This window comes from Cydia pomonella, chromosome 11 (genome assembly GCF_033807575.1).
Source record: "Cydia pomonella isolate Wapato2018A chromosome 11, ilCydPomo1, whole genome shotgun sequence".
Classification (NCBI taxonomy): Eukaryota; Metazoa; Arthropoda; class Insecta; order Lepidoptera; family Tortricidae; genus Cydia; species Cydia pomonella.
In genome coordinates this window covers 12,098,311-12,113,830 of record NC_084713.1, presented here as the reverse complement: position 1 = coordinate 12,113,830, position 15,520 = coordinate 12,098,311, and the positions used below count along the sequence as shown (strand labels likewise).

At 35.3% G+C, this 15,520-nt stretch overlaps 1 long non-coding RNA gene across 2 annotated transcripts; it reads left to right on the top strand.

Annotated features, from left to right (window-relative positions):
* Positions 1–793: 793 nt before the first annotated feature.
* On the top strand, positions 794–4,209 carry LOC133522881 (uncharacterized). 2 transcript variants are annotated; one of them, XR_009800146.1, is made up of 6 exons: positions 794–1,463; positions 1,892–2,022; positions 2,409–2,535; positions 2,913–3,041; positions 3,280–3,363; positions 3,857–4,209. It is a non-coding gene; the product is annotated as an uncharacterized LOC133522881 (long non-coding RNA). The 2 variants fall into 2 exon arrangements; XR_009800145.1 differs by lacking the exon at positions 794–1,463 and having other exon boundaries at positions 1,573–2,022.
* Positions 4,210–15,520: the final 11,311 nt, after the last annotated feature.

Sequence of the window (15,520 nt, the reverse complement as noted above, 5' to 3'; positions counted from 1 at the left end):
TTCTGGAACATTCTAGATCGATTTTAGCAGTCACACACAATTTTGGAACTTTTTAGATCATTCTAGAAATTTTTAGAACTTTCTGGAACATTCTAGATCGATTTTAGCAGTCACACATAATTTTGGAACTTTTTAGATCATTCTAGAAATTTTTAGAACTTTTTGGAACATTCTAGATCGATTTTAGCAGTCACACACAATTTGGGAACTTTCTAGATCATTCTAGAAATTTTTAGAACTTTCTGGAACATTCTAGATCGATTTTAGCAGTCACACACAATTTTGGAACTTTTTAGATCATTCTAGAAATTTTTAGAACTTTCTGGAACATTCTAGATCGATTGTTACAGTCACACACAATTTGGGAACTTTCTAGATCATTCTAGAAATTTTTAGAACTTTCTGGAACATTCTAGGTCGATTTTAGCAGTCGCACACAATTTTGGAACTTTCTAGATCATTCCAGAAATTTCTAGAACTTTCTGGAACATTCTAGATCGATTGTTACAGTTGTACACATTCTGGAGTTTTCTAGATTATTCCAGAAATTCCAGAAATTTTTAGAACTTTCCAAAAGTTCCCATGAGTTAGAAAAGGACAGATATATATTTTTTCACATTTTAGCCACCCACAACCACCCACTTCCACCCACCGCGACCAAACTCCCTTACTCCCACCGGGAGACCAAGGGGTATTTACCACCCCAACAGGAAGTTGATTGGAAATAGTGGTGATAGAGAAAACCGTGTCTTTACTTACGCACATTAGCATTTTATATATATATATTAAGATGATAGTAAGGATGCATTTATCCAATAAGTAAATTAAAGTAATTGATTCAATCACGTCATACCATAAACGATTCTAGACGTACAATGATATTTTAATCATGGCAGCCCTAAGCTCTGACACTTTTCTTACTTCCGTTCATTTAAGTTTTTTTATTAGTATTTTATATTAACAGCATTCATTTTCAATGCCTAAAACTTGTTATTAAATCTCGAAATTATTAATTAAGGTCATAAATACCAAAGTTACCTCAACTATCAGTGTCACAGTGAATAAAACCTTAATAAGCAAATAAATGACAACCATCTAACCGCCATATTGTAAATAAATAAGCTGTATCGAGAAAGTTGACAAAGCATTATCACGACAGAAATTTTAATTGTACTGGAAAAGATCGTCCTCGAGTGTGCTTTTTACGATTCTCTAAATATCCTACCCATTGCCAATCGCAAGAACTGTACAAGACAAACGAAATAGAATTTCGGATTAAAACACGATCATGTTCTTCACTTTCGTCAAATTTTATAAATCTTCAATGAATCTAGTGCCCTACGATGACCTATGAGTCCTATGACCTAAAGTTTGAACTGTATAGAAACAAGGATGTTTAATTAATGTGCCTAGTTCCTGTTCGCGAAATGGGCTCAAATATGAAATCTGTCACTCCTAGCAAGGTAAGTTTCTATTTTTATTCTGTCATTTAGAAAAATCACTGCTATTGAAGCCCTGTCGTCAAACATACTCACATACTTAAAGCCTGATAAAAAATAATTACCACCCACAAATTGACCTATCTATCAATAAAACTGCTTTTCCAATAAATACGAGACAATACGAGTACTGTCTGTTTCAGACTAGCATTAAGTTTTTCCCAATTTGGTATTATTCTACTTATAGTGGCCTAGAGTATTGTATTGCCTTATTTTTACTGTCTTGTTCACCAATACAAACACATTTCTTTTCGAATAAAACTGAAAACAATTAAAGTACTGACGGGATGACATTCCTAATTTTGTTTTATGCTGCCTATCTAATGTTATTTTGATCCTTTACTACGCGTTTTCTATTGCAATAAGACTTACAAACTATATGTGTCTTTCAGTAAACTGACAACTCTATTGGAATAGTCCCTGTTGCCTGACTTACATGAACTGTTAACAATGAAAATGTATTGAAATTATGCTGGAGAACCCCGCTTGCTGGATTTGATGAATCTTTACACAACCTTAAAGAGTAAGTATGACATTTTTAATACTACTACTAGACTACTACTAAACAAATTCCCTTAGGCCTTACCTTACTGTATTTGGAATTCGAAAAATGTTATTGTTCTATAAGATGATATGGGTGTCTTTTTGTTTTTTTTTTTAAATATGAGTTTTATTTTATTTTATTTGGAAGTGCAAGATGTTATGAAAATTTAAAATTATGTGATGACTTCAGCTAAAATATGAATAGGATTTCTTGCGTTACTAAAAATTTGTTAGTGAATTTGTAGTTATCTTTCTAAAAGGATCCCGGCAGTTGTCTGGTAACTGAAAAAGTGAACCTAAACTCGAACCTGTCATAAATATCCCTCTTCTTGCAATTAACCTTACAATATATGTTTAATTTTTCAGCAAACAGACAAGTCTGATGGCTGCCTATATATACCCATACCTAGTGTTTGGTGATGTTTAAGCCGAGCGGAGCAAATTTCCGTTTGCTGTTTCCATGGACTTTTCCGAGTCTCCCGATAATCTCTAAGTAAGTACAACAACTATGTCACTAAAAAGCAAATGTTTTATTCTTAATCCTATTTAGAAACAGAAATTTTGGAAAAACTTTCTCGCTTTAAAAATTTTTAGTACCTACTAAAATTTTTTTTTTTTTTAAATTTTAAAACCTTTCTAGTTTAAAATAAACACTTCTAATAATACTTATAAATAGCTATCCTCAAGTTTATATAATTTCAGACTAACTTTTGTATAAATCCTATTACAGTGTTATTTTGAACATTGACCACGTGCAGTACATTGAGTTGGTCATTTTGATGTTTGCTATCTACTCATTTATTTTTATCGGTCTCAAATATTCTACTTAATGCAATAAAATGTACAATATACATATGTTTAAATTTTCAGCAACAGAATGGTTTCCTGATACCTGGCCGTTAGTTCACCCAGCAGTCAGTTAAACTTAAGCCAAACGAACGAAATATCTATGGTTATTTTCATGATTCCTGTTTCTCCATGTCTTACCACAATTTTCAAGTAAGTGTAGTAACCAATGCCACCTTGAAAAGTTATCTTTAGACTTAACCCTACTTAGTAAAATAAGCAACTTAATTTTCTTCATTTGTCATAAAGAAATCTGAACTGTTTAGTCTTCCTTTTTCTGAACTGTGATGTATGTGAAGTATCTTATAGTAGAAAATAAAACCCTTTAAAGAGCCTTAAAAATAAGTTTTCTTAAATATACCCTACTTAAGCTAAACATTTTCAATTTCAGTGTTCCGGAGAACTGACAGTGCCCCGCAGAGTCATTACGTCTAGCCTCAAAATACACACTATGGAATGCTTCTATTTCTGAAAGGTATTTTTTTTCTTATTGTAATAAATTGTACAAAATGTAATGCTATTTATGGAACTTATACCTGACACAATTTTTAAAACCTAATCGGTGAGTTCTCGATGAAAGAGCGGAGAAATGAAGTTTGTGCTTAGCCTCACATAACCTATTCTAATTCTATTGACTAATTTGACTTAGCTTAGCTTATTTGTGACCTAGATTAAGGAAGTATGTCCTGCAAGGCAAAAATTTTCAAACTTTTTAGAATTATTTTATTTGCAAAATTTAAGTACCACCTATTTTTACATTATGAACCCTAATATTTCTATAAAATGGGTTTATATATCCTTTTATGTATTGAAAATAATAACGCGCCCCCGCGAATGGATGCCTTAAGAAATTTGTTGATTATATAGCCTAACCTAACTAAAATTGGCCCTCAAAAAGGAAAATATAACGCTACCTATTCCTCTTTAATTTTAACAGTTTTTTTCTAATGCTTGCCTATTTATTTCAGATTACGAAGGACCACACCACTCCAGACTCCTGTTCAATAATCTTATTTCACAACTTTTGCTGTAACAATGGCTGCTGTCTACTGCCACTTCAAAGTTCCTGTTCCACGGCTGTATTTCTAGAAACCTGCACCTACATCAGCAGTGGTCTACATTGAATACTACTTATAGGGAAAATGACACTCGAGATCTTCTTTTATGTTAGGTACTTAGTATGCTAGCTTAACCAATCATGTACTATTATTCGACCGTAGTCAGAATATGATGGAAAAGTACCGTCAACAGATCAGTACTGTAATCCTAAGTCAACCTATGTTTAATATACTTTTATACTACAAATAAGTATGTTTTTGTATGTGCGCTGTTAGTCAGAGCAACAACGCATTACATATCTCGGTCGATTTTTATGAAAAACAAAGCCCTAGTAAATAATAGCAATGACTGTAGATAGTAACTATGCACATATTTCACTGCTATTCTTAATAAATATAGTGAGGGTTCTGAAGAAGGCCTATGTAGCTAAATTCTCATACATATGTATATGTACTACTAATCTTCTAATAATTATTATATGACGTACTATGACTGTTTGCTTTCCTAGACTAAATGTCCTAACATGTGTGTTAAATATCTCTGTTTGTCAGATGAACTCAAGCAGATCCTAGTGCATACATACATACATGATTATCCTACAGTAACCAATGTATGACGTTCACATACAATAATCAAACCAAACATAGTCCTAACGTATGTGTGGTTGTTACTTAGACCCACGTTTATACAGATTAAATGTACCTAACAGAATTAACTGTTTGTTGCTACTATTCTATGAGTGACAAGGCTGTGCTTAACCGCCAGATAAAGCATGAACTTTATTATCCGATCTGTAGCTTATGGGATGATATTTTGAGTTTATAAACTTCCTAATAACAACTCGAACTCCTATATTATCACACGCGCGTAGCTATTTATATGATATAGAAAGCAAAAGTCAAAGAAATCGCCCAATGGTGAGTCGAGCGATCGCAAAACCAGAGGAGTTGTAACTGCGTTGCCGGCTTATATAGAAAAGTAAGAAAGATGCGGAATACGCCCCCTGTTCCTTAATATTTTAAGAAAATTACGTGAAATGAACTATTTCACGCCCCCATAATTTTTCGAGTAAAGCACAACTTCTAACAGACCTGTGTCTTATCTAGGCTATACCTAACCGCATCCTAGGTAGACTTAGGTAATGTAATCTTATGTCTAGACTATTGGCACTAGCCTCCTAGCTTACTAGGTAGCGACCCTTCCTATGAAAGCTGCCTAACAAAAGCATCCAATTGCACGTCTACTGCGCATATGCGATGCGGGTCTACCACGAATATGCGTTCCTAAATCATGGATATTATCTATTTATCTAAGTTTTAAGTATGTACTTATCCATAGAAAATATACACTACGCCGCATAGTACCTATAGCACAAACTTTGCCTAATTTGAGACACGGTCGATATGTGAAAGACTGACTTGAAAATATTTATTTATTTATTGCATTATTGTTATTGGTCCCTGCTATAAATATAATTACTTAACAAATCTATGACGCGAAAGGAACAAGTATGATTATTTTCGCTTAAGATAGTCGTTGTATGTACTAAAGTTATACTACATAGGTTTTAATTTTGCTATTATTATTTTTCAGGTATCAAGGCGCAAGAAGATGAAATTATAATTTATTATTTTGTGATGACACGTCTTAAATATGATATGAATTCCCTAACAACGGCGATAAGAAAACGAGTAAAGAAGACTGATATACTTATTATGAAGAAAATAACTATAAGGATTTATTTACTAAGTAGACAATAACTCTAAGGATTTTTTTTTGTACATAATCAGTTTGAAAAATAAACGTTAGATTTTATGGCTTTTATTTAAAACACAATAAAAACAGAGTCCAAAATTCAGTGTACCCACTCCGCTCTCACGGCAACAAAATGTAGCCTGAATGGCTACTTTTACTTTCTATCCTTGGTGTCGATTCCACTAAAATATAACCATCGAGGTTACGCTGCATACTGGACACGGCCTACCAAAATGTAGCCTGGCTACTTTTACATAGATATATCTTGAAAAAACCATAGTAAACCAGGTAAAATAAATCCTGCGTCACGGCTCACCAAAATGTAGCCTGAATGGCTACTTTTACTATTCTTTATTTTAGAACCCTTGGTATCCAAAATGTGCCCCAAACGTGGTACACTTTAGATCCCTCGGTCACGGCACCAAAATGTACCCTCCCCTACCTACCAAAATGTACCTCACCTTTAAAATTGATACCACCCTTAAATTCTACCCTCATAATTTTACCCCAACAATAATTTTACCTTAACAATTATTTGGCCAAGTGATCGTCTAGTTAAAGGTTAGGACCCCTCGAAGTGAACCGCGGTTCCCTAGATTCTTTAATGAGTAACAACTAAATCTTGGACTCTGATTCTACCAGATTAAGTATTACCTAGATGTTAAGACTCGGAAATTTACTATACTAAATAATTTATTATGATGATAGGAAATAATCGATAGGATATTATGTTAAGATTCAACCTTCAGCAACCTTTTTCTATATTAAATATGACACCTTATAAGTAGAATGAAAATATATAACCATCGACAAGGTATGAGCAGTGTCGTGGTAAAGGATATAGGCTCCGCCCACACGCACAAGGTCGTAGACGACGGGAGTAGCCTTAAATTACAAATACAGAAACGTCAATGTGATTTTTGAAGTAATTTAAAATATGCTTATATTAAATCGTTAGAAAAGTAATGCAGCATGTAAGATAATATAAAAATAGTATTGCAGCATGTAAGATAATATAAAAATAGTATTGCAGCATGTAAGATAATATAAAAATAGTATTGCAGCATGTAAGATAATATAAATATAAAAATATTTTTGGTAAAATCCTGCTACTCCTATTAAGTCTTCGGGGTAACATTGAAGCAGCACTCCTGGGTTAAGCCCATTTACACACAATTCTTTTAAAATGAAATATTATTACCTATTATCTTCTAAGCGAGGTGTGAATTATTCTCACGTGCTGCCTCTAATGCTAGATGCAGGTCTGAAGACTCTTACTCCGATTAGCAATATCAATCGGGCCACCTACTCCTATCTTATTAGCCAGACGGGCTATGACCAACGCTTCGAAACCTATGCAATCCTAGGGGCTGACGAAGAGAAGCGATAAGTATTCGTCAGACACCATTTACTTATCTTTTTTCATATCCAAAACCTAAGGCTACTAAGCCATTACCCAATCCCCATAGCTAAAGGAAGGCTGAATTCCCAGGCCTTTCAAATGTATTAACGAAGTACAAGTTTAGCTCATTATTGTACTTTATGAGATCGAAATATCAAGGTGAGCATTATTCCACTCAAAGATTCCAATGGACTGCGCTCGCCTGCCAAAGGGTCTCTAAAACAAACCATTCCTTAATTCCAGAATAGCCTGTGTTCCTAAACCCAACTTGATATTTAAGAATTGAATTTATAAATACCTTAGAACCTGATTGCAATACTCAGTACTTCGTCTCTACACCCAAAAAACCCAGAAATGTAAATAAATAGATAAAAGATTTTACAGGTAACCTTCAATTTTCCACTCAGGATAAGTAACAGTCTGTAAGATTTAGGTAATTGGACTCCATTACCAATATTTCACTCAATATTAGCATTAGTACAAGATATAAAACCATAGCTTCACGTCATTAGAACCTTTAAGAGAGAAATATACAACAACCAATCAACTTTATAGACCAAACCTAAGAGAGACCCTATAACAGTGTGTGTGACTCTACCCTATTCCTGCCCTTAGTCCCTAATCTAGTATGTCCAGAACACAGATCGTACTTACCATTGATCTAGTGGTTTGGAACATACACAAGTGTATCCCTAAATCTAAGCTGTAAGCATTCGGCCGACAAAACCGAGGTATAGCAAACCCTAGTGTCTGTGTGATTGGCCCCCTCCTCATCGCCACGTGGGCACGGTGGATGAGAATAGACCGCCCTAGCATGTATATAAAAACATCGGCAACCTAGCCCACACCCGTACTAGCCACATGGGAAACGCTGCCATGACTAAGACTTTGTTTGTGTTTGGTATCAATCACGACAGAAGTTTTCCCTGCAACCAGCACAAGCACGAACCAGAGTACCGAAATATATAAATATATTTAATACGGGACCTAGCCTCAATTACTGCAGACTTCAGTGAGTAGGGATTACTCCCAATGGCACGCACGTGATGCCCTCACATTCATCTAACAGCTGGACTTTGAGACTAGGGAGAGTATGTTCGCCTCTTATGTTGATAAAGAAGAGACGCCAAGTCCTCTCAACCTGGAGCAAAAGACTTCTAAACAGCTGCAATTTGTCACCGTTAGGGAGAAGCTGCTTAGATGGACAAACTGTTAGTCCAAACAGTGATCTGGCTTTATAAAATAACAAACTAACCTCATAGAAAGATAGTAAAATAACAAAGTTAAATTTTACTAACAAAAAAACTCACAATTCAGTAACACAAATAAGGAAGTAAAGAATCTCCACCATAGCCTAAGCTTAGCATTACGACAACATTGTCCCCGCAATGCCAAACACAGACACAATCTTACAAGTTTAAATTCACTAGGATAATTCCCAGCAAACACAAACAAATAGAAAGAATAGTAGAGAAACTTGACTTACTCAAAGCCAGAGATACTGCTAGTCTGATAGTCGAAGAATGAATCCCCCCCTACCATACTTTCCGGCCCTTTTATACTCTTTAGTAGCGACATATTAGCGACTGGCGACAAAATAGCGACATAACAGCGACTGGCGACAATATAGCGACACAATAGCGACACAATGGCGATACATTGGCGACTAGCGACAATATGGCGACACAATAGCGACATAACAGCGACTGGCGACAATTTATGACGTATTTCTAGCTTTGATGTACCAGGGCATCAAAATCAGAGAAGAGGTTGTTCGCTTCGCGGCACGTAACGACATACGATTCATGAAGAAAGGTCATAAGTTACATCTTATTTACCAATCCATACTCCCTATACAATAACGTTCATATTAATGCCAATTATCAACTGTGTCTCTTTCGCATACACGGCTCAGAGAAAGACGGAGATAATTTCAATGACGTCTACGCACACTACCTTGTTCACGCACACAATGTCGTTTACGCTCACAATGACAGCATTTGCTTAATAGTCAGTTTAAGTAGACCAAAACAATCGATAAAAAAGGGATCGTTCCAAAACCGGTCAAACATGAATATGCTAACACCATTATTTGATTTCAGGTATTATAGTTTTGTTTTCTAAAAATAACGCCTGTATTGAAATATTTTATGTTTATTATTAAGTAAGTCAATGTTTTTTGTACCAATACTTATACCTTTTACATGCATGTAAGACTACAAATATTCTTTTCAAAGAAAACTAATACCAGGTAACAACTAGCGGTCTTAATATTATTTATTATTTTCGCGCATTGATATAAACCAAAATAATGAATATTTACTGTATGTTACGTATTTAATTGTCATCACAAGTGGTGAAATTCGGAAACGTGTCCTTCAAGTCGTCATTGTCAGAATACGCAGAGAAATTATGAATGAAAAATGCAAATGAAGAGGACTTGTTTTTACAAGGTATTTCGATATTTTTCTATGTATTTTAATATAAAATCGAGGCTAATATTACAATAGGCATATGGCTAGTCACACCGCCCGCATATCGTGATAACCACCTCAACAAAAAGCTTTGCAGTGCTTGTCCATAAAGCAGTCTTCTGCCACTCCGGAACCCCGTCCGTCCATTCTAGTCCGTAGACTATATAATTAAATGTTGGAAATTATTAATTAGATACTAATAAGTGTATACAGCAAACTTTTGGTAAAAAAAATCCACATTGAATATTTTTTAATCTCAGCTTAGTTGTTACTTGAGACCATACAAGTCATAATTATTAAACATTATTTAAGAAAATATCCTATAAGTACATGCATGCTATACTTAAGTTCTTCATTTGAATAAAACGTTTCATACCTATACTTTTTTATGTTATAAACTTAAATTAACACATTATTATGTTAAGTAAATAGGTAATCAACTTGCTCAATATCACTTTAACAAAAGTTAGCGAAACATACTAGATGCGCCTAGCATATTTCTGAAAATAATTCAGCTTTTAACAAAGGACGAAACTCTTGAGAAGTGAAGCGTCGTCGGCTAGCCTGCCCGCAATAACGTGCCTCAACAAGTTTCGACGCTGACATAACGGGAACGTGTCGAACGACGCCTCTTCGTGATACACTAGGCTACAATAGGTCAGAATTGCGGCAAAAATAAGTCAAGAAACTATTGCTTTATGCAATTTCAAATACCTTTTTTACCTGTCAGCTTAAAGATGACGTGGGTTTTTATCAAGGCCCTATCACTCGAAACTTATTTATTGGTCTGATAGTATTAGTCCATGAGCTAATATTCTTTGCAAGTTTACAGCCATTTGGAACTCTAAAGTACGCCCTCCAGACTGCACGATCCTCACCCGTAGTACGGACTACGTGCCCGAGACATCGGAGTCTGGCGGCTTTCGTTTCTCCAATAATGTTCGGCTCGGACACCAGATCTTCAAACTCCTGCTTCATGCGGAGTTTCCGGGTTCCATCCTCTCTACGTGTGGGTGTTAGGATTTTTTGGTAGATCTTCCTCTCAGCTACCAGTGGTGCGCGCTCTTCCTTTTATGTTAGTGTCCAAGTTTAACATCCGTACATAAGGATAATAAAAAATATTGTGGTAAAAAACCCTGCTTTACAATTTTTTAGCCTTATGACCATTTCTTATATCCGGAGTTTCGTGTTCCCAGGAACCATAAAAAGTAATTAAAGAAACAGAAAATATCTCGTCGATACAACGGAACAACCTAATAGTTTTGAGTAATAGTGTACAGGATACTTCTCTATTTTTTAAATTTAGGTTAATGACTAGCAATTTTAGTCTTGTGGTGTCTGACTTTTTTTGAGCGAAGTCGATGTCTTTCGAATACTATAATAATAATGATTATGTTCTATCAGACGCAAATTACTTAATGGACCAATTATAGTTTAAAATGTAAAAAGGGTAGTTATATGTATTTAAACTAAATATTTGCACACTTGTTTACTTTGAACTTTTTTTTACTAATTTTACAGTATATAAGGTGCTAATTTTCCGCACTAGTGCGTAAATTAGCACATTATGTAACTCTGTCGAAAATTTAAAGGGTCATATGTATTGTAAAACGTTGTACGATACATGCGCGAATAGGTAATTCGCAACTTGTGTCGATTTAAAACACTCCCTTCAATCGTGTTTTAAATTATCGCCACTCGTTACGAATTTCCTATTTTTCGCACTTGTATCGTAAATACGTATTAAACTTTACCCTCCTGAAAGTTATGGTGTAGAGATTAATATGTATGAAAGGTATAAGAAATAAACTGTACCCATTTTTTTCTTTCTATACCTACGTAAGTAGTTAATTTAACCAAGGAGAGCGAAACGTCTCATCGAGTTACTCATCATTCGCGGGCAGAAGCTAGTAGTTTATAAAGGAAAAGGAATTATGACCTTAAGGGCATTATTTTATACATATATCAAAGATTTGGACAAATGAATTAATATTAAAGTACCTATTTAAATTGAATCAAACATATATAATATCATGATTATGGTTGTAGATGAGACCAAGATAACTCAAGTAGCTATGTATGAAATTATGTAAAGAAAATATTTTGTCTGAATTATGACTCGACGAAAAAGACACGCAGCAGTACCTTTAGTTATTTTAACGACGATTGAATTCAGCTCAGAATAACGAAATTAAATTTGTGCTATAGATAAAATCTCATGTTATATGTACTTAGTAAAAACTATTTATTAAAATAAAATAAAGACAAGACATTCATAAACGCGTCACTGGCCTGAATTATCTGTCATTTTGACATAAGTATTTTTAAGAAAGAAATGAAACACAATTTAACAATTTAACTAAAGTTTTATCAATAAGGGGGTTACTTGCTGAATGCAATTCTTATTATATAAACTGAAATAAATGTCATATACTAAGAAAAAGTGACCAAGGCCTCCAGTGCCCCAGGCTGGAATCGAACCAGCGTCCTCTGCTATCGCCGCAGCTAGGTGCCTGAGCCACTCGGCCACCGGGGTCACGGCAGCAGCCCTCTAGCCATCTCTAAGGTAGAACAATATGGTTCATACCTTCTAACTGGATCAACTCAGGTGATACCGAGCTAGCGAGAGAGATGGCGCTCACAATCAATACTAACTATTAGAAGCATTAGAACAAATTAAATTATTTTCAGAAAATATTTTAATTTCTGCCGCGATAGCAGAGGACGCTGGTTCGATTCCAGCCTGAGGCACTGGAGGCCTTGGTCACTTTTTCTTAGTATATGACATTTATTTCATTTTATAATTCATATAGTAGTGTTTCTACTTGAAATAAAAACAAATTAAAAAAATTTCTGAAAATAATTTAATTTGTTCTAATAGCAATTCTTATTGTTAGCCTGCTGATATTTTCACAGAAATCGCGGGGAACGTGGAGACAAAAAACAAGAAACATCTCGAGGGCGGTACTATTGTTTCCAGAATAGTGATGCGTAATGAAAAAGTACGCAGAATGACTGGCAGGATCGTACTTCATGCTTACTTTCAGATGCGCAAATGAAAAATTCTTAGGCAGATTGAAGCGGCTTTTAGTCAAGTTATTACATCATATTGTTATACTTGAAAATAGTTCGTAACTAAAGTATAATGTTATGATTATGACTGAAGTCCTATGTTACGTTATAATAAGAGTATTTATTTGATCAATCAGTTACAAATTATTTATTTACCTACCTCAATAAATTGCCTCACCACCTAGACAAACACAGCCCCTCGAATACCTAAGATGAAATCTGAACGAGGATTTCACCCACATATTACTTACACACTGTCAATCAAAGTGAAGTTTAATTAATTCAATCTCAGAATGAAAGATAATAAGCTGGAAACTCGTATACACCCTCATTATGGATTCTAAAGGATGCCTTAAAAGTGACAGAATATTGCGTGTGCGCGTCGGAAGTTACTTAAAATTCACAGAAAACGGTTTTTCGCAAAACGGTTTGTATTAACCTATCATAAAATCATTACTTATATGCACACGAGCTGTTATTAACGAATGTCTTCCTGTGAACATGTGGGCAACATTTATTTTAAAATCAATGTATGACCCATAAATGTCATTTTAATGATTTAATAACTTTAGAGAAAGTATTATTTAAAAAAACTTCGGGAAACCGGACTAATCCCAATAAGACATAGTTTCCCCTGTGGGTTGAATGGTCAGGAAGTAGTCGCTTTCGTAATAATTAGTGCCTACGCCAATTGTCGGGATTGGTTGCCAAACGAACCCCAGGCTCCCGTGAGCCGTGGCTATAAGACAGAGATTAAATATCAGCTGAGATAAGATAAGATGTTGTACTTATTCTTACCTAGATGTAAACTACATTGGAGCTAAAGAAACCATGATATCCGCGAAAAAACTATTTTTAAGACATTTTACCTTGAATAACTTCCAACACGCGCACGGGATTTCCGTTGACTTTCAACAGAACTTTTAGTCCGACATGATGAAGGTGTATACGAGTTTCCAGCTTATTGTGTTATTCCGAGGTGAAACCCTTATTTCCAAAATTTCCTGGGCCAAAATGTTTACGTCTTGCCAGCAGGATTTTTTTAAAAAGCTGGCGGCCAAGTCACAATGCTCGACATGCTAAGGTCCAATAGATGAGACCCCGCTGTTTCCTCAATAGTACCTTAATAAAGAGATGACTTGTACCTACTGGAACAGTGACAAGCTCGGACGTCTACCTTTCTAATATTTAATATTTTGAAAAGCTTGTTTGAATAAAGAGGAAATCGGTTAACATTTTTAAAATAATATTTTAACACACATTTTATATGCACTGACATGCATATTGCATTCATCTTGCGATGATACGTACACAGCTCACGGCATTTTGATCCGTGAGTTTAACGAACGAAGGAACTAAATCGCCTGAAGAGTGTTCCTACTAGACACGTTGCAATGTACTACATCACTGCGGCGTGAACTAGTAGTCCCATGCGGCTGAATGCAATTTTCTATACATATATAGAACGCAGTATCAGGTATCGAAGTTTTTTATAACTTTGTTTGTGACGACAGTAAGGATACACATACTAAAAGGATGACTCACACTAGAACGGTCCGAGTTCGAACCGAGGCGTTCGACACTTCGTTTTCTATTGCAAGCATCACGTGATCACCGATCACCCGTCATGGAAAACGAAACGGCCCGGACCCGGACCGTTAAAACGTCCGTAACTGTGGCGATACATTTAACATATTTAAAGCGAGATATAAACGGGATAAAAGGTTCCTTAGCTGCTGCTGCTACTAATACGAACAGGTATTTTTTACTAATTCAGAACACGAGAATGAAATAAAAAGTGATGGGTCTTAAGGGGTCACTGCGAGCTATGTAACCGTAGTTGTAAGGCAGTGGAAACAGAAGGTGGATAGTCCCGATTACTTTTACAATTTCAGGAATTACTGAAGCGTACGCTCCATGCTAAGGAATTTGAAGCATATAGGTACTCGTACAGCCTTATCCGCATCTCGGAGATATCGTTTTTATCCGCACCTTAGACTGAACAACTTGGATCCTTTTATATTGTCTTCGCATGAGATATTGCAGATTTTGATTTGGCTTTAAGACGAAACTGGAGGATCCGCGCGAAATCGCCTTGTCATACAAACGTAGTCGTCATTTTCCTCTCTGGATATTAACATTATTCAGGTAAATTGGGACAGATTGTGTATATCGCCCACAGCTACACCCCTACGTTTGATATTTTATGAAAACTGCTTTTTGTCCATAATTATTACAATAATCTAAAAATCTAAAAATGTCAAACGTAAGAGCATAGCTATTATTAATATACATCCAATTATGTAAAAATATTTTCCATAATGTCAATATCCAGAGAGGAAAATGGAGACTACGTTTTTATGGAGAAGCGGCCGTCCTCTGTCCTCTTAACCTTTTGGACGCTAATGACGGATATATCCGCACCGTAGGTCCAACGCCAAAGACAGATTAATATGTCACAGACCACAGAGCAACATCGACCTACGTGCATATACATAAAGTTCAACTTCAGTTTTGACACTTCGGTGACGTGGCGTCTGAGTGACAGCTTTGTGTTTGACACGGCGTCGAAAAGGTTAACATCTTGTTGAATGCGTAACTCTATAAAACTAGCTTAAATACATAAGAAGTAATGTTGAATCAAAAGTACAGACCTATGCAATTATGAGTAAAAAACTAACTGTTAGTAAAAATTTATAATTTGCCTAAAAACTGGGTTTCCTGCATAAAAACTGTAGAACTGCAGATATCCTAATTGCTCAAGAATAAAGCGATACTGTTTGATAATGTCGCATAAAAACTTAAAAAGTTTTGTAAAAGTAATAAAATTATTAATTATATATTAACACTCGTAGACTGGAAACCGGCCC